The sequence below is a fragment of the Alosa alosa genome, chromosome 7 (assembly GCF_017589495.1).
Source record: "Alosa alosa isolate M-15738 ecotype Scorff River chromosome 7, AALO_Geno_1.1, whole genome shotgun sequence".
NCBI lineage: Eukaryota > Metazoa > Chordata > Actinopteri > Clupeiformes > Clupeidae > Alosa > Alosa alosa.
This window is the reverse complement of record NC_063195.1, coordinates 3,722,442-3,740,800: the sequence shown is the minus strand read 5'-3', so window position 1 is coordinate 3,740,800 and position 18,359 is coordinate 3,722,442. Positions and strand designations below refer to the sequence as shown.

The 18,359-nt window shown below is 39.3% G+C and overlaps 2 protein-coding genes and 1 pseudogene across 9 annotated transcripts in view; 1 reads left to right on the top strand and 2 right to left on the bottom strand.

Annotated features, from left to right (window-relative positions):
• Nucleotides 1-15,050, bottom strand: part of LOC125297497 — a 49,260-nt pseudogene extending 34,210 nt beyond the window's left edge.
• Nucleotides 1-18,359, bottom strand: part of LOC125297247 (NACHT, LRR and PYD domains-containing protein 12-like) — a gene marked incomplete in the record, with an annotated part of 868,465 nt that overhangs the window by 646,424 nt on the left and 203,682 nt on the right.
• LOC125297245 (NACHT, LRR and PYD domains-containing protein 12-like) overlaps nt 1-18,359 on the top strand; it is a 666,703-nt gene that overhangs the window by 585,562 nt on the left and 62,782 nt on the right. The gene's annotated exons all lie outside the window — the stretch shown is intronic.

Here is an 18,359-nt window from a genome sequence, read left to right as displayed (position 1 = left end):
AAAATAATGTGGAAATAACGTGGTGTCAGGTGTTTCTGTTCTAAACGGCATCAACGTCAAAAGGTATAAAAACGTATCTCTCAAAGTTTTAAAATCTCTCCTTCAGGTAGCGCAACACTCTCATATCGCTGTGATGCGTGTGTCCCACTGAGTGAGACAGACCAGACGCACACACAAACTTCTGTTTGGTAGCTGACGAACCACCATTGAACTGGATTGATAATGATAACGTTAGCAAACGGCTCTAAACAAGTAAGGCATACACGGTACGTGTACGGTATGTCTAGTACATGATAAACGTTAACACAAATGTTTATTCAACTACACGTCTCTCATTATTAAACCTCTGATATCACTGCGATGGCAACTCCGCCCGCTCGAAGGAGAGGGGAGGAAGACGCACACACCACACGTGTCCAAAACTCAGCCAGGTGGTCGCTGAATAAAACTCCCACAAATATCTCGGAACAACGTCGGCATTACTTAATCATATGATTGACCAGTGTTCGTAACAGCTACCGCTAACGCATGCATACGGATAGCCTACAACTTAGTTATTTGCAGCTCCCTAAATACAATGGCAAGCATGTTTTATAGAACAGGCATTCAGAGAGGGAGACACACACACACACACACACACACACACACACCACACGCGTCCAACACTCAGCCAGGTGAATAAAACTCCCAGCTGAATAAAACTCCCACACCACGGAACAACGTTGGCATTAGGCTACTTAATCATATGATCAGTGTTTGTAACAGCTACCGCATGGATAACCTACAACTTAGCTATTTGCAGCTCCCTAAATACAATGGCAAGCAGTTTTATAAATGATCATTAAGCATTAAAAAAGTAGCCTACCTATCCATCATTCGTGTTTTCCATTTGGAACCACAAGCTTCCACCTTCAAAGTGTATAGAAATATTTCAGCTAAGTCAAACAGTTAAAAGATGCTTTGAAAGTTTAAAGTTTAATGTTGTCTTGAAGAGCAGGCTTTCAGCACTCTGCTCGTGGGGGAGTGGGGAGTCTGCACGTGAATTGCAGCGTCTCCATCAACACAGAGCTGCCGGCCGATATATCGGCAATCCCTATTTACGAGTGTAATGGAAAGGACCATAATGTGACGTGAATGACGCAGAATGATGAGGTTTTCACTGGGAAAAAGGTTTTTCCGAAGCCCATGAACGCTAGATAACTCCCTTTCTAACGTTTGACGTAATATGACGCTATTATGCCTGTCGCACAGTAGGGAGATAACCGTATTGTTTGGATAAGAAACTAAGTCCTGCCAGCACGGAAACTCATGAACAAAGCTATGTAGCCTACAATACCACTGTATGTTAAGTTGAAGCAAAAAACGGCACTAACGTTAATCATTTCAGATGTTTTCGATGGATTGACTGTAGGTCGGAAAAGTGGAAAGACGAAGGCTATAACTTTTTTGTTTTGTTTTACCATGATTGTGTTTGAAAATGATCATGTCTGGTAGATTCAACATTAACACAACTTGATATCACTTGTTAGGATGATATTAATAATAATACAAAAATAAATGTTTAACTTTGATGACATTGAAGGTGAAGGAAGTGTGAGAAGAATTTCTATGTGAACCATCTATTATACGAGTTACAAGATTCAGTTCGATGGCTAACGTCACAAAGTTAAGTGCGAGTCTGCGCAGTACGATGGCAAGCCACGGTCGGTTGTCCGGAAGAGGAAGTGATTGGAAGCAAGCGAGTGGAGTGCGGACTGGCGGTTTGTTTGTATCTCCAAGAGATATTTTCTTTATTTTTAAAGTTTATTTGGCGGTTTGTTTGTATCTCCAAGAGACATTTTCTTTATTTTTAAAGTTTATTTGGCGGTTTGGCATAATCTGATTTGTGACTGGGTCTGGATAGTATAATGGAGGATGATGATGGGAGTGAGGATTGGTTAAAAAGGTCTAGAGGAATGGAAAAATCAAGGTTATGTACACGGTAGAGGGAGAGGAGGATTAAACAATACTAGGACTAATGGGGCTGAGGGAATGGGTAAAGGACCTTCGAAGAGGAGTATTGATGATGTATCTGATGAAGTAGGTAGAGATGTGAGAAGGAAGTTAAGCGAAGTGATAAGTAAAATTGGTTTGTTTTCATTAACAAGTGGATTGAAAAAGGCAGTAGGAGACATAGAAATGGCAAAGATGTTACGGGATGGCAGACTACTAATTAAATGCAAGAACATCGAACAAAGAGAGAAGGCTATGAGATTGCAGTCGGTGTGTAAGAAAGAAGTGAGCGACGTACGAAGCTTTGTAGGTATAAGAACAAGGGAGTGATATCAGCTTTGTAGGTATAAGAACAAAGGGAGTGATATCAGGTATACCAATTGGGGGAAAATTGGACAATCTCAAAAAGAATATTAAGGGAGGAACTGTAGTGGATATAAAAAGATTAAAAGCAAAGCGTAATGGAGAGAAAGTAGATAGCACTACAGTACTTTTGGAGTTCAAGGAGCAAGTGTTGCCAGATAAAGTGATGGTGGGATATTTGAGTTTTAGGGTGTGTGAGTACATTCCTCCACCAACTCGCTGCTATAGATGCCAAAGGTATGGTCATATAGCAAATGTTTGCAAAGGGAAATTAAGATGTGGGAAGATGAGAGCACGAATATGGGAAATGTGGAGAGGGGGTTGAGAGGAAATGTTGTAACTGTGGTGGGGATCATACGGCTGCGTATGGGGGGTGTCCTGTAAGCAAAAGGGCAGTGGTGGTGCAGCAGATACGGACAACACAAAACATTACATATGCTGAGGCTGTAAAGGTTGTCAATATGGAAAGGAAAGAGACACATGAGATACCGGCAACTCAAGGTAGTGGTGCTGAATGCCAAATGCCAAAGGCCAAAGGAGGATGTGATAAGTACAGAGAAATTGATACTGTTCTTTGCCTATGTGGTTAATTGTTCTGATCAAGCTAAAATGAGAACTGAGAAAATAAAAATAATTGTTAAAGCTGCTGCAACATTTTTGAATGTGGATAATTTATCATGGGAAAAGATACAATCTGATCTTATACAGGGTGAAACAAGTGACCCATCATTAACACCTGTAAGAACTTTTTACAGTGGAATGCAAGTTAAAAGGTTTTATTTATAATTTAGAGGTTAAACCAGATGTAATTTGTATTCAGGAGACATGGCTTAAACAGTCGTTAGATTTATTTGTTATAAAGGGGTATTTATGTATTAGAAGGGATAGAGTGGAGGTAAGTGGTGGAGGGTAGGGGTGTAACGGTACACAGAAGTCACGGTTCGGTTCATACCTCGGTTCGGACATCACGGTTCGGTACGAGTTCGGTACAATGGAGGGAAAAGCAAAACAAAGATGCAGAATGCATTTTTTTTTATTATTGTGCATGTGTCAGGCTGTACCACCTAGTGTCATACAGTCTCTTCCCTGAGCTATCTGCAACAGCCTGAAGTGTGTAAGATGTAGGCTAAACAGTACAATAAGTACCCAGACTCGTGTAACTTGTAAACAAAATAAGACAATCAGCTATAAAACTGAAAATAGGCCTACAGCATCTCTTATTTCTGAAAGTGCAAATTACATAGAATAGAATAATAATTTTTAAAAATCCACTGAAGCAAGACCTTCAACGTCTGTGTTTAGTTGTATATGGAAGGGTCTACAATTTGCCTCAATATATTTCAGTGTGTGTACAGTAATAATCTAGCCTACTAACTGTGAAAATATCACACTATTTTGCCTTCTTTTAAAAAACGAAATTGCTCCTTTCATTTCATAAACAGGCTACAACTAGAAGTCACGTGACTTTGCCCTTCAACGTTAACTCACTGTAGCATGGTTTGTTTATTAGCCTGGTTAGCGTTGACACTTTCTGTTACTGTCCATGCACTTAACACTACCAGCTCCTCATGTGAGAAGTTACAAGTTACCCCAACATAAAGGTAATTACCAAGCGATTTACATAGCTTTCTGTCATTACGAAATCGTTTAATTTAAGCCATAGGTTTTGGCCCTATTTGTATGTGTATACAAAGGCTTGTGAAGCGCAGGGGCAGTTTTTTTTTTTCTCGTTTCAGTGATTGGTAGCCTATCATCTCTGGGTGTTGGCTTTGAATATTTGTAGCAGATAGCATGTTATATTTCCACTCACATACCCAACAACTGCTGAACAACGCCGACACACAGTTTCATCTTATCCACCACTCTCTCGCTCGCCTGTAACTGAAGTTCTCAAACTTGCGATCTTAAAGAGACCAGCGGATCCTCTAACTCTTGTGGGTCGCACCTTAGTGCTGCTATCTCTGCCTGACTGACTCAACCGACTACCTGACAAAAAAAAAACATAGGCGCCAATCAGAGCTTCAGAGCTAAGGCGAGGCTACAGATTAGCGTTAAAGGTCTCATTCACTGAGAAACCGTTTAATACTTGTTACTTTCGAAATACTATAGCTCACTCCAAGTTGCATATGCATGCTGCACGTGAAAATTATCTTCTACCCCCATTGCCCGCGTTTAGCCAATGAAAGAAAATACACGGAAAAACAAAGCGAATCAGAAAGAGCCCTTCCCAATGACGCCGAAGGGAAACTGATTATTCATATTCCTACAGGAAGGCTGGAAGATTTTGCGGCTAGGGGATTGTCTCTCTGCAGCTAGTAGGAGCTAACAGCAAGTTGCTAACATGGTGGAAAAAAAATCGTGCCTGTGTTATTTGTGGCAATAACACATCAATGTTGCATGTCTTGCCTTAGAAACATGAGTTGAGGAAGAAATGGTTCGGATTTATCGTTGGAACACCACCACCGAAGTAGAGCAACATTAGTTTTGTGTTCCAATCATTTCGACCACACTCACTGCCTACAGTTAGAAAGTGGTTTTGCATCGATGTTCTGAAAACCTGGTTCTGTACCGTCATGACGATCGACCACCAGCTCACAGGCTGTAAGTACAAACAAACTTTTCCACCTAACGTCTGTTACAAAATAGCATGTTCATATTCTTCACGTTAGCATGCATGAAAAGGGTACAAGCTAGGCTTAGGCTAGCCTATATTACAGGAAGCTACACCAGGCACGTAACTGAAGTGTTCTGTTCGCGACGTGTAAAATCAGAGAATGTCTAATAGGAAGGGCTCTGGTAAAATCCATTAGAGGAATGGTCTATTTTCCCGAACGTAGCCTACAGGACACTAACACGCCAGGTGTAGCTACTTCCATTGATTAGGCCTATTGGAAGCTAACGCGAACGGAATGCTTCAGTAACGTGCCTGGTGTAGCTGCACTCATAAGAAACTGACCTCACTACCCAGAGATTTAGCTTGTTGAACCTATAATCTTCTAACCTAAGCATTAAACCACAAATAATATTAGCAACAATATTTTATGCTCAAATAAGTACGGGTATTGTTCTAGTCTAAACAGGGAAAATCAAAAACACAATACCTGTGCACTATTAGGCTAAGTTGCTATCACTAGAGCTCAGGTATTTACACTTCAGTCTAATTTATGTCTTCTTGCCATTATTACATTGACCTTTGTAGGCCTACAATGATGTTTTGTTTGATTACTTGCTGTTTACTTAGTGTTTTGTCTTCCAGAGCACATCCTCATGTCAGGCTACACAGCTGTCTAGCCTACATTAGGTCATCACGTTAGAAGCAAAGGTTTGTGATCTAACTTTTATTGTTGTGCTAGTTAGTTTCTAGAAGTCTTTTTCTAGTAGGCTAATACAGGTTCTTATGTGCTTGTCAATGTTTGGGAAAGTCAATTCATGGGTTTCTTCAGGTCACTTTCCACAGGTGTATAAAATCAAGCACCTAGATTATGAATGCAGACTGCATGGTGCTTGATTAATACACCTGTGTAAATGGACCTGATGAAACCCATGAATTGCATAACAGATAGAATTGATATTACCGAATGTCTTCTTGTGGGTGTGCTACTTAGTACATCATACACCTTACCACAGTCACTAAAATATTTTTGTTTCCATTGTGCCAGTACAGTTTTATGTGAGATAGTGAATGTCCTGTGTACTATTAGTATCTTGTAACTTGACAGTAATACACATTTATTTACTTTAGGTACCCAAACAGAATACTTCATGAAAAGTATGAGTATTGATACAAGCACTTCGGAAGCATGGGGGCCTGCTACCTCTACTGCCATCAAGCCTGTTCATCCAAGGCCAGCTAGAAGACCTCGGGTTGATCAAGAGGAGGAGGATGAAAGCGACATCTCCACAATAACACCTGATGGCTCCACCTATGGCCCAGCGCAATCAAATAGCAATGTAATAGAATCATCACAGCCAACAAATGTGTTTTGTGTGTTGTCCCTTCGGATCCCCAGGACAATACAAGCCGAAACAACAACTCAGACCTTTTTCCCTAAATAATCCCAGCACCATCTTACAAAGGATCTGTAGGCTAGATGTCTGCATCGTCTGGCAAAAAGAGGACATTGTTAATTCTGTGCATAGTTTGGATGTTCTTGTTTTGTGTTTGCATTATTTTAATAGACTGCAATATTACTATTTGTCAGTGTTTCACGGACCTAGCAAAAAAAAAAAAAAACAGTAGACCTACTTCAACAGTATATTACACAATAGGCCTTCTTACTGAACCACCTTGCTTATTGTCTTTGCACCTTGCTTATGGTGTCAGAGGATTCATATGATTTAAACTGGCATAGGTTACATCAGTGTTACAGAACTGTTTGGATTTACATACAAGTTGGTTCAATATTGCAAATAACTCCTCTACTATATTTTACCACATCTACTTGTGTAACACTTGAGATAGCTTGCGGACCACACTTTGAGTACCACTGCTGTATGTAAATATAATAAAGTTATTTATTGAAAATTGACCTGTTTTGTATATTTGTTTTAGGAGTTTCATCAGTTTTTGTCCCTTTTAAGCTAAAGGTTTATCTTACCTTTCATATCTTCTGTCTCACAGAGGGCCATAGTCGTCATAGTCAAATGTTTAGTGCATTTTGAAGGGAGTACATTATGCAAAGGCAGACTGGTTCTAATCCTGGGTACAGGGTCATATAGACAACAGGGGTACTGGTGTTGCCCATTTTTCTAACCACATGAGCAATCCCCTTACGGAAAAGTAGTATAGGAATCTTATAGTATTTGGGACAAAATATTATAGTAATCTTATAGGAATAATTATTATAGGAATAATTGGGACATACTGTAGAAGTACTACTAATAACTATAATATCCTGTAACCGCTATAGTTTTTCTATAGTAGTCTTATAGTAGCCTACCTATAGTATGTCCAAATACTATATTATTCCTATAAGATTACTGTAATATTTAGTCCCAAAATACTATAAGATTCCTATAGTAGGCTACTTTTTCTGTCATACGTGACAGAAAACAACTTGAGTAGGCTAACCTCTGTCAATGTCAGGCTATCAAAGCCATAGTTCTCATTACCGGAGAAGTCTTGCAGCACACATTCTCTGCTTCTGTAGGCATTTTGGTACAATTCCAGCAAAATATAGCTAGGTAGGTGTGTTTGCATTTAGATCTATATATATATATATATATATATATATATATATATATATAGGGCTATGACCAAGTGGTCTTTCAATGATAGTATCATGGAATTCAAACCATAACTATCTATTCCGATAGCATTAGCAGGCTAGGTCAGTGGCTGAACTACATTTAGGGTGCTTACTGTACCTGTGTTGTGAAGTAAAATATCTACTAGGAAAATTGCAAAGACTTTTGACTGTGTAAAGAAATAGGTCTTTATTTTAAAACGTTTCCAAATGTTTATTACTTGAAAGCAAGATGACGATTGTCACAAACGTTTACCTCTTTTAGGAGATATTTTAAGCTGACAGGCAATTGTTACCATTCTATTAAACCAACGTTCACCGACAAACGATCTGGAAGCGGTTCGTCTTCCTACTCGGATACTAGGATCAAACACATGAAGTTGTATCTCCGAAGACATTTTGTGCAACAGTTTTGACTCGAGTTTTAGCACTGTAAAGTTGAATATGGAGCATAGCACAGGCAGAATCGGATGAGGACGCACTGGAGGAAGCGTCACAGTACTGTTAGCCAATCAGAGGTGAATTCATTAGCATGTCATTAATATTCATGACTAGAGTCGAAATCCAGTCGTTCCTTCCCGCCCACCTTCCCCACCAAACTAGAACAGCATGAAACAGACGCAGGACAGCATTTTTTTCACCAAAACCGGCTCATAGGGCATTCATCAATACTACAGACCACTGCAAAATGAATTAAAAAACGATGAGATGAGACCTTTAAGTGTCGCTAAAGAACTCCCGTAACTCTCGTACGGTAGGCTACTTAACAGTAATTGCGCATGACATTAATTAATCCGCACACGAGTTTTATGTATTTTTATACCGTGTATTCTCCGTGTAAATTCATGCACCGAACCGTGACGCCCGTACCGTTTCGGTTCAATACGAATACATGAACCGTTACACCCCTAGTGGAGGGTGTGCAACATTTGTTAAAAGAGGGATGCAGTTTAGAGAGTTTAAGAAGGGTGTGGATTTAGAATACAACCCCAAAACAGAAAAAGTTGGGACATTGTGTAAAATGCAAATAAAAACAGAATGTCATAATATACAAGTCTCGTAAACCCATATTTAGCAGCAAAAAGGACATAGACAACATATCAAATGAAAATGCATTTGGCATTTGTATGATGTGAATGTTACTATTCAGTTTTTGTGCATTTTTTCTCATAAACATTCTTCAGCCAAAAATAGCAAATGCTCAAATTTCATGTAATCATACCATACCATCACATTTTATTGGCGTTATGGATGTTACAAAACAAATATTTTCCATGGAATTGCCCTACAGTATATGTTAATTTTGTATTTGATGCCAGCAACATGTTTCAAAAAAAGTTGGGACGGGAGCATGTTTACCACTGTGCTGCTTCACCTCTTCATTTAACACAACTCTGTAAATGTTTAGGAACTGAGGAGACCATTTGCTACAGTTTTGATAATGAAATAATGTCCCATTACTCCCTGATATAGGATTTCAGTTGCTCAACAGTATGGGGTATTCTTAGTCATGCTTTTCATTATTATGCACCTAATTTGACAAAACTGGACTGTAGACAGGCCACCTTAGCACCTGGACTCTTCCTCTATGGATAAATACTATTTAAATATGTGCAGAATTCATTTTGGCATTGTTTTCCTGAAATATTCTAGGTTGTCCCTGAAAAAGACATTGCCTGGATGGCAGTATATGTTGTTCAAAACCTGTATACATCATTCAGAATTGATTGTGCTTTGCCAAATGTGCAAGATGCCCATGCTGTAGGCACTAATGCTCCTCCACACCATCATAGATGTTGGGTTTTGAACTGAGCACTAAAACAAGTTGGATAGGTTGGATACATGGATAGGCCCTCTCCTCTTTAGCCCAGATGAGTCCATGACAACCACAGGACCTTTTTCCATGTTACCGCAGTCCATTTTAAACAAGCTCAGGCCAGATAAGACTGTGGTATTTTCTGTATCATGTCTCAATACAAGTTTAGCTGTTACAATTTTGGCTGCAGTTTTTGAATTGAGTATCAAACTGGGCACATAGACAATGGCTATCAGAGGTTTTCCTGAGCCCATACAATGACAGGTCTGGAAACAGGTCTGGTGTTGATGCAGTGCCATCTGAGGTCCAAATGAACACGACCATCCAATTTGTTTTTCAGCTATTTCCCCTGTTTGCAAAGATTTCTCTGGATTCTCTGAATGTTTTAATAATATTATGTCCTGTAGATGATGAACTCCCTAAATATGTCACAATTTCATGTTAAGAAGCATTAAAATGACATTGTTTCATCATTTGTGCACACAGGTTTACACAGAGTGATGAATACCCCTACATCTTTACTTCTAAGAGACCCTGCCTCTCTGGGATGCTCTTTTTCAGCATTGTGTTACCCCTGTCCCAACTTTTTTTGAAACATGTTGCTGGTATGAAATTTAAAATTAACATATATTTTCCATGAAATAGTCAAATTTGTGATTTTCAACATTTGATTTGTTGTCTGTGTCCTTTTTGCAATTAAATATGAGTTTGAGATTTGCAGATTATTACATTCTGTTTTTATTCACATTTTACACAATATCCCAACTTTTTCTGTTTTGGGGTTGTACATTGTAATAGAAATATGGACAAATAGTGGTAGTATGGGTATCATTAATTTTTACAATCCATGCAGACAACTAGAAGTTGAGAATCTGGATAAAATGTGGGATAACTTAAATGGAAAAGGTATTTGGTGTGGTGATTTTAATGCTCACAGTACTCGGATAATTCTAATGGAAGTGTGATTGAGGAATATTTGGGTGAGAAGGGGCTAGTATGCTTTAATGATGGTTCAGGTACGAGAATAGCTATAGCAAGGGGATATGAATCTGCAATAGATCTGACTTTGGCTACAAAGACCATTTTCCAATTGCAATTGAGGTAGCAGTGGAGTTGATAAGTGAGAATGTAATGAGGGAAGGTAGGTGGATGTTAGAAAGAGCAGACTAGGACAAATTTAGAGAGTTCAGTGAATACAGATTGGGGAGTGTAAATAAGGATCAAAGTGTTGAGAATTTATGTAGGGAAATCAGCAGCAGCAGAAGCTATACCTAAAACTAAGAATAAAAACGTGACCAGATCATATCAGAATATGATTGCAAGCAATAGTGAGACAGACAATAAGGAAGGCAAAAAAAGTATACTGGGAAAAATTGTGTGATTCTATTGGCAGAACCACGCCAATACAACAAGTCTGGGGTATGATAAAGAAAATGAGGGGTAATGGGAGAGAATATGAGTATCCAATAATGATGGATGATAACAGGATTATTACTAATAGTAGAGACAAGGCTGAAGTTATAGCAAAGACATTAGTAAAGGTACATAGTGAAGCAAATTTAGATCAGGTAGAAAGGGAAGGAAGGGAAGCTACTAAACTAAGATATAGTGCTGAGTTGGATAATGATATTGAGGAAGGTGGTGTGATGGAGGTTCTATTTACAATGAAGGAACTGAATTGTGCTTTGAAGAAGGTGGGTAAATCTACACCAGGGAATGACAAGGTTTGCTATGCAATGATAGAAAATCTTACTTATAAAGGGAAGTAAAGGAAATAATATTGGCTCTTTTTAACAAAATATGGGTAGAAGGGGTAATTCCTTGTAGTTGGAAGGAATCAATTATTATTCCTATCAGGAAACCTGGTAAATATGCTAAATTGCTTAGTAGTTATAGGCCTATTGCACTGACATCTCAGTTGGGTAAGACCATGGAACGAATGGTAAACGATAGATTGGTATTCTATATAGAAACTAAAGATGCATTAAGGAATTACCAGAGTGGTTTTAGGAAAGGTAGAGGGACTCAACTGTGTTACTTGAAGATGACATAAGGAAAGCTCAGGTAAACAAAGAAACAGTTTTAGCTATATTTTTTGATATAGAGAAAGCATATGACATGATGTGGAAGGAGGGGCTTCTTATCAAATTATATCAGTTGGGGAGTAAAGGGAGAGGGGTTTATGGGTAAAATCTTTTTTTATCTGGGAGAAAAAATAGAGTTAAAGTAAATGGGGTTTTGAGTGAGGAATATGAGGTAGACAATGGCACTCCTCAAGGGAGTATTATTAGCCCATTACTATTTTCAGTAATGATAAATGAGATATTTAAAAATGTAGAAAGGTCTATTGGTGTAGCTTTATTTGCAGATGATGGAGCAATGTGGAAAAGGGGAAGAAATGTCAGTCACATTGTAAATAAGATGCAACAAGCAGTGGATACAGTTCACAAATGGACAATTGAATGGGGATTCAGGATAGATGTGGGAAAAAAAACGAATGAATTTTCTTTACCAGGAAGAAAATAAGTCAGGAGTTAAAGATTCAAATATCAGGTAAGGAATTGGAAAGAGTGGAGTGCTTTAAATATCTTGGGATATGGTTTGACAAAAGATTAACATGGGCAGTACATATTCAGAAGATGGTAGAAAAGTGTAAAAAGGTATTGAATGTAATGAGGCGTTTGTGTGGGGTGGAATGGGGTGCAACTAGGAGTGCTATGCATACAATATATATTGGACTGATTAGATCAGTGTTTGATTATGGGTGTGTTGTATATGGGTCCGCTTCTAAGACTGCTTTAAATAATTAGACAGAGTACAGAGTCAAGGTTTAAGACTATGTTGTGGAGCCATGAAGACAACTCCAGTGGCAGCCATTCAAGTAGAGATGGGGGAGTTGCCTTCAGAAGAGACCAGTGGGGTATACTACGAAGCACGTTCGACGTATCTAGGCTATGTAGACATATCGAGGCTTCACAAAGCCTTGACTCCGGGGTATACGTTAAGTGATACTACGATAGCAGTTATGTGATATATTTGTCAAACTAGGCTTTCAGCTCAGATCTCTGCCCGTTCTCGGAGTTGGGATGACTTTGGCCAATCGTGAAACGTGGAGACGCACAAGACCGCCTCTATTTAAAAACAATTACTTCCGCATTCAAGAGCGATAGCTTAATCTACACTGCGGTCATTTTTTGTGTATAACCTATAACATCAAATAAATCAATTTTCATCAGTTGTTGTATGGTATGCACGTCTATAGTGGGATATTTGCACGCACAGCACTATTAAAGCGCATTCGAGATCCAAAATGTTAGTAGAGGCGGAGCTCCACCTGTAAGATATATGACAGAATCCTACACGTGAGATAACTTTGTTTTTAAGACAATTGATTGGTCAGTGGGCGGTATATTACACGATTTGAGCTATAACTTAGCACATAACCTCCTCCCGACCAGGTTTGGTTGACAGCATAAGATACCATGATGATATAGCGACACTAAAACAGATCCACTTTCGTGTCACAGCATACCCTGGCTTTGAGCGCAACATACCTCGCTAACCCACTAATCGAGATTCGTAGTATACCCCACAGCTTAGTCTGGTATTTTGGGCAAACCTTAAAGGTCATAGGGAGGACCATTTCAGTCAATCTGCATTGGTAGAGTGTCAAGAGAGACATAATGGTACAAAGAGTAGTTTTGGGTGGACTATTAAACAGAAAACAAATGAGATGGAAATAGCCTCATTAGATCTATGTCCTACAGTAGTGTTTTCAAGAGTTCCTTTATGGACTCTTGAAGATCCTTTAGTTGATCTCATTCTCTTGGAAGAAGCTAAGAATGGGGATATAGATAGTAATGTGGTGAAAGATATGGGGGAAGGATTATAATGTAGACAGATGGGTCCAAAAGGGATGTGAGAGTGAAGGTGGCTTTTGTTATTCTAAAGTTAAAAGTAGCATCTCAAAAAAAGAATTAATGATAATTTAGCAGTCTATACAGCAGAACTAATTGCTATTTTAATGGCGCTCTCTTGGGCTGAGTGTAACAGGCCAAGTATAGTAATTGCTTCAGACTCAGCGTCAGCTCTGATGAGTATTCAGAACATAGATTCACAATCCAGACAAGACATTGTTATAGAAATTGTCCAAATGGCTAGTACATTAATGAAAGCTGGAGATAGTGTTGGACTTGTATGGATTCCTGCCCATAAAGGAGTAACAGGGAATGAGTTGGCTGATAAGTATGCAAAAAAGGCAACAGAAATGGAGTATATAAGTTTAAGCATTAAGTGTAGTAAAGCTGAGGTGAAATCAATCATTAAAGGAAAGATAAAGGAGAAGTGGCAAGTATTGTGGGATAATGGTCAGACTGGTAGGAAACTAGATATCCAAAAAAGAGTGGGGGGGAGTAGAAGTACTTGCAGAAATGCACAGAAGGAGAACATCATTTCAAGAATGAGATTTGGGCACACAGGGTTAAACAGTACATTATTTCTCTATATACTATAGAGCATGCTATTGAAGAATGCAGGCCTACTAGATAAATAATGAGAGACAGCAGTAATCCGTCAGCTAGAAGATGAAGAGATACATTTGGCAGTAAGAGATATTTTGCAAAGGAATTCTGGGGATTTTTGTTTTGGGTTTTTCTTTTCCTTTAGAAGAACAGGTTTAATAAAGATGATTTAAGTGTAGGGAAATATATTATTCAGACCCACACTCCATTTCAGAAGATGGCGGTAATGCAACCAGACGCTGTATGCCAACCGCCATAAAAACAAGAAGAAGACGATGGCAAGCCAACTGAAAAAAACGTTCAATTTGCATCAGTGCCCTCCCATTGAAAACGACGGAGTCTGTTCGTCCTTTTCTTTCACTGTCTATGATTTTACCCCGAACGCTTACCATGGAAACGAGCCTTGTGGATACTAGCTGGCACTCTATCGGTAGCCTGAAAGTTGCCCAACACTCACATTAACGACGGGACATCCCTACAGCTTTTAAAACGGTAAGCTCCCACTCACGTGTGTGCTGATATCTCTCCAGTGTCTCGTGGATGTGTTGCGACTTCAGGCATTCGAAATACGAAGGGAAGGTCTGCAGCGTGTCTCGTCAATGTTGCATTGTGTTTTGCAAGAGCTAGGCCCATGGATTTTAAAGTGGAAAAATGGAAACCTGCGAGCGCACCCAAATAGGCTACCGATTATCTTCATCCTTAATGTAAAACACATTTCTACACAGCTGAACACACGTCGTTTGGCGTGAGTCATTAACAACAATAGGAGAGTGATTTATCAAACTTTACCTGCATATGATAGTTTCAACTTTTAAAATCGTAAAACTCGTGTGATTTGTTATGCCGTTCCTTTGCTACCGGAAGCAACGTGAAACGAGCGACAGTAAATATTATTCCAATATGGCCGCCATTCGCTAATCCTTCAAAATAAAAGTCAGAATTTATTAATTCCTTTTTTAATTTATGAAGAACAAAATTGTTACCAAAGGCAAAGTTAAGTTTGAAGACATTTAAATAGAAAATACACCGAATGCTATATTATTTCTACCTTGCCTAGGGTTGAAACCAGGGGGTCAGGATTTGAAGGGTTAGCTTCAGCCACTTAGCATCATAGATATAGATAACAAAGGCTATGTTTCGTCCGCGCTGCTGGCCAATAGGCCTTTATCACGGCAGCTGAAGCAGGGCTGTTCAATTTCCTGTTGGCAGGCAAACCACAGGTGTTCCTAAAAACATTAACGAGGCCTCTGGTTGAAGGAACTGTGGCCGAATCTGACACTTAATTAGAAACACCTGTGCTCACACAGGAACAGGGCTGTTCACTTCCTACTTCGGCTGCCGTGATAAAGGCCTATTAAGGGCGATGTCTGCCCCTGTTGAATTTATCAGGTTTATCAAGTTGATTTGCTGACTTGTATCTCTCAAGTTTGTGTTGCTAACCTACCTAGGCTATGGGATTTAGAATGTAGGCCTAGTATTGGGTTTAACATCATTTAAATAGGATACACAACCCTTGGTCAACTTTTACATCTGGAGAGAGCTCCTTGCTAACTAATCCCGCTAGCTCAGGTAATGTCTGTCATTGGTGTAGCATAATGAATTGCATCCACATATCCTGACGCACTATGTGCAGCTATTATTCACTAGCCTAAAACCGTGAGCCTAGTGCGTCAGGATATGTAATTATTTCTTCCTTTATTATTTTTGTATACAGGGATTTTTTTTTTTTTTTTTAAAGGAACTGTATGTAAGATTGTGGCCAAAACTGGTACTGCAATCACTTTCAAATTACTGTAGAGTGGTGTGTATATATATATTTTTGTATGTATATATATTTTTTGATCTATATCACCCAGCCCTATGTGGTAGTGAAAACAATAAGTTGTGCATATTTAAAAGGGGGGTTAAATGAAATCCTTGTACTTTCTAGGGATGCACGATGATATCTAACCTGACTCTCGCCAGATGAATTTCGTTCCGCCTAGCTCCACTCCTCCATCTGGGATCAATCCATTGGAGTGGTGCTTCAGAAGGCTGGGCCTAATCAAAAAATGCTTGCATATGATTGGATAAGTCACTTGTCCGTCATCTATTGACGTGCTACTTCAACCACTCACATCGAAGCCAACCTGTGACGCTGAGAACAGTCTCACAGTCGCTTCTACTCTACGTCACATCTATGAAACTCCCGCCTGATTGGCTCTACCATACAATCTGGTGCCGAAATCACTCTCAACGGAACCGATCCCAGATGGATGTGAGTGGAGCTAGGCGGAACGAAATTCATCTGGCGAGAGTCAGGTTAGATGATATCTGCCTGAGATCGATATCTGCAGATAAAAGCTTCATAACTTAAAGCGGAACTTCACCAAAATGCATCCTAGGGTGTTTTTGTGAATGTACCCTAGTCAAAATTTTGTTTAAAAGCATAATTATGTCCTAAGCGCCACTTTTAAACTTGTCCGTGTTGTCATTTTCAGGTCAAATAGCCTTTTGAATATATATATATATATATATATACACATACAATAACGCATCAAATCCCAGAAAAAGTGTTTTTTTTTTTTCATAATATGGGCACTTTAATACGAGAGAGTTAAGTTATCTGTGGAAATGTCCTGTATAACAGGGCAACATTACTGTTGGTCTTTGTTTGCACACGTTCACTGTAGCTACATCTTCCATTTATTGAAGGGGGGTTGACTGGATTTTCTTTAATGCAAATGACTGAAGTCTGTATTCAAAGGATGCTATGAATGGGAGCAAAGCTGTGTTCCTAGATCCATATTTTCCCAGGTCCCTATGTTCTCAGGGCTCTGAATTCCCCGGTCCCTATATTATCAAGGTCCTATGTTCCCAGGGGTCCTATGTTCCCACTTTCAGCTCACAACCCCCACCTACCATCGTTTGTGAAGTTCCTGCAAGTATAGACCCTTTCAACAATAAAAACAAAAACAATGCTTGAACATTCTATTTGGGCCCCAATCTACTTCCTCTGCATTAAGATAACATATGGAATGTTAAAACGGAAGCCTTGTGGGGCCAGCACTCTCTTGGAACTCTCTTGAAAGGGTCCATAGTTATGGCCATGCCCATCTGAGGACCATCAGATGTGTAAATAGTGCTCATGCACGTCTCCACCCTCACCTGCCCTCCTCTGTGAAGGTTCTGAAGGTTGAGCTATGGCGATCTGTCTTATCAAGATAACATTGCTTGTTTTCTTTTTTTTTTTACATGTCTGCAGTTTGAGCTCTGGCTAGGTGATCTGTCTTATCAAGACAACATTGTTTGTTACAGGAGGTTTATGTATAACGGCTATACTATAGCCTACTTTACACCTAATTCTTACAGGAGGTTTATGTATAGCCTATATACAGTCAACATAGTATAGCCTACTTTCCTCTTGATAACATTGCTTGTTTTTTTTGTCTGCAGTTTGAGCTCTGGCTAGGACACAAGAGTACCCCCTGCTTGTTTATTAACGAGGATGGGATCTGTCAGGACCTCATTGAGCTGAAACACTTGAGCTCACAACCCCCATCTACCCTCCTTTGTGAAGGTCCTGCAGGTTGAGCTCTGCTCATGACCACCTGAGGACCATCAGATGTGGAGTTCCTGCCCATAATCCTTTGTCATGCGATTTCGCATTCCCTGCAGCTGGTTGGCTACGTTGAAAGCCCAATGGGCCAACTAGAAGAGTCCTTGTATCAACGCCTGTGATGTAACTAGCATATTGTCGTCATTTTCTTAATCGCTCTTGGACTGAAGCCAAGTTTGTCTGGGTTTATTTAGCAAAAGATGACTGAACCATCACAACTACCCATGTCAGAGAAGAAGGAGGAAGATGATTGTGATTATTTTCTTCAAGAGTATCTGTTTTCTGTTCAGAAAAAAGAAAACCCTGGACTGGATCATGACTCTAAGACTGAAGCACACGCATCAACTTTCAGGGAAGAAACTAATCTACAAACTAAAGATGAAGAGGATTCTGTTTTAAAAGAAGAAAATAATCTGGAGATGAAAAAGGATTCTGATTCAAGAGAATACGGGCACAGCGATGCTTCTCCTACAAGTAAGTAACTGAATAATTTTTCATCTTGAAAATGTTTTATTCATTGAATCTATCAAATTAATTGCAATGTGTTATCCATACAGACAACAGCATGACATTCAGTGTGCTTGGGTGAATGCAATTTATTGACAAACCAGCTTTAAATACAACTTGCACAGACCAGTGTCCTGTGCAAATTACTTGAAACAATATGATACAGATTGATAGACCTTCACTAACGAACAGACACACACTAACAGCAACCAGAGAATGAAGGGGGGGCACAGAGCTACAGACATAACAACAGAATTAATGCTCTATGGAGACAACAATTTTATCATCAACATTCTATAGCTGATGTTTTTAGGTCC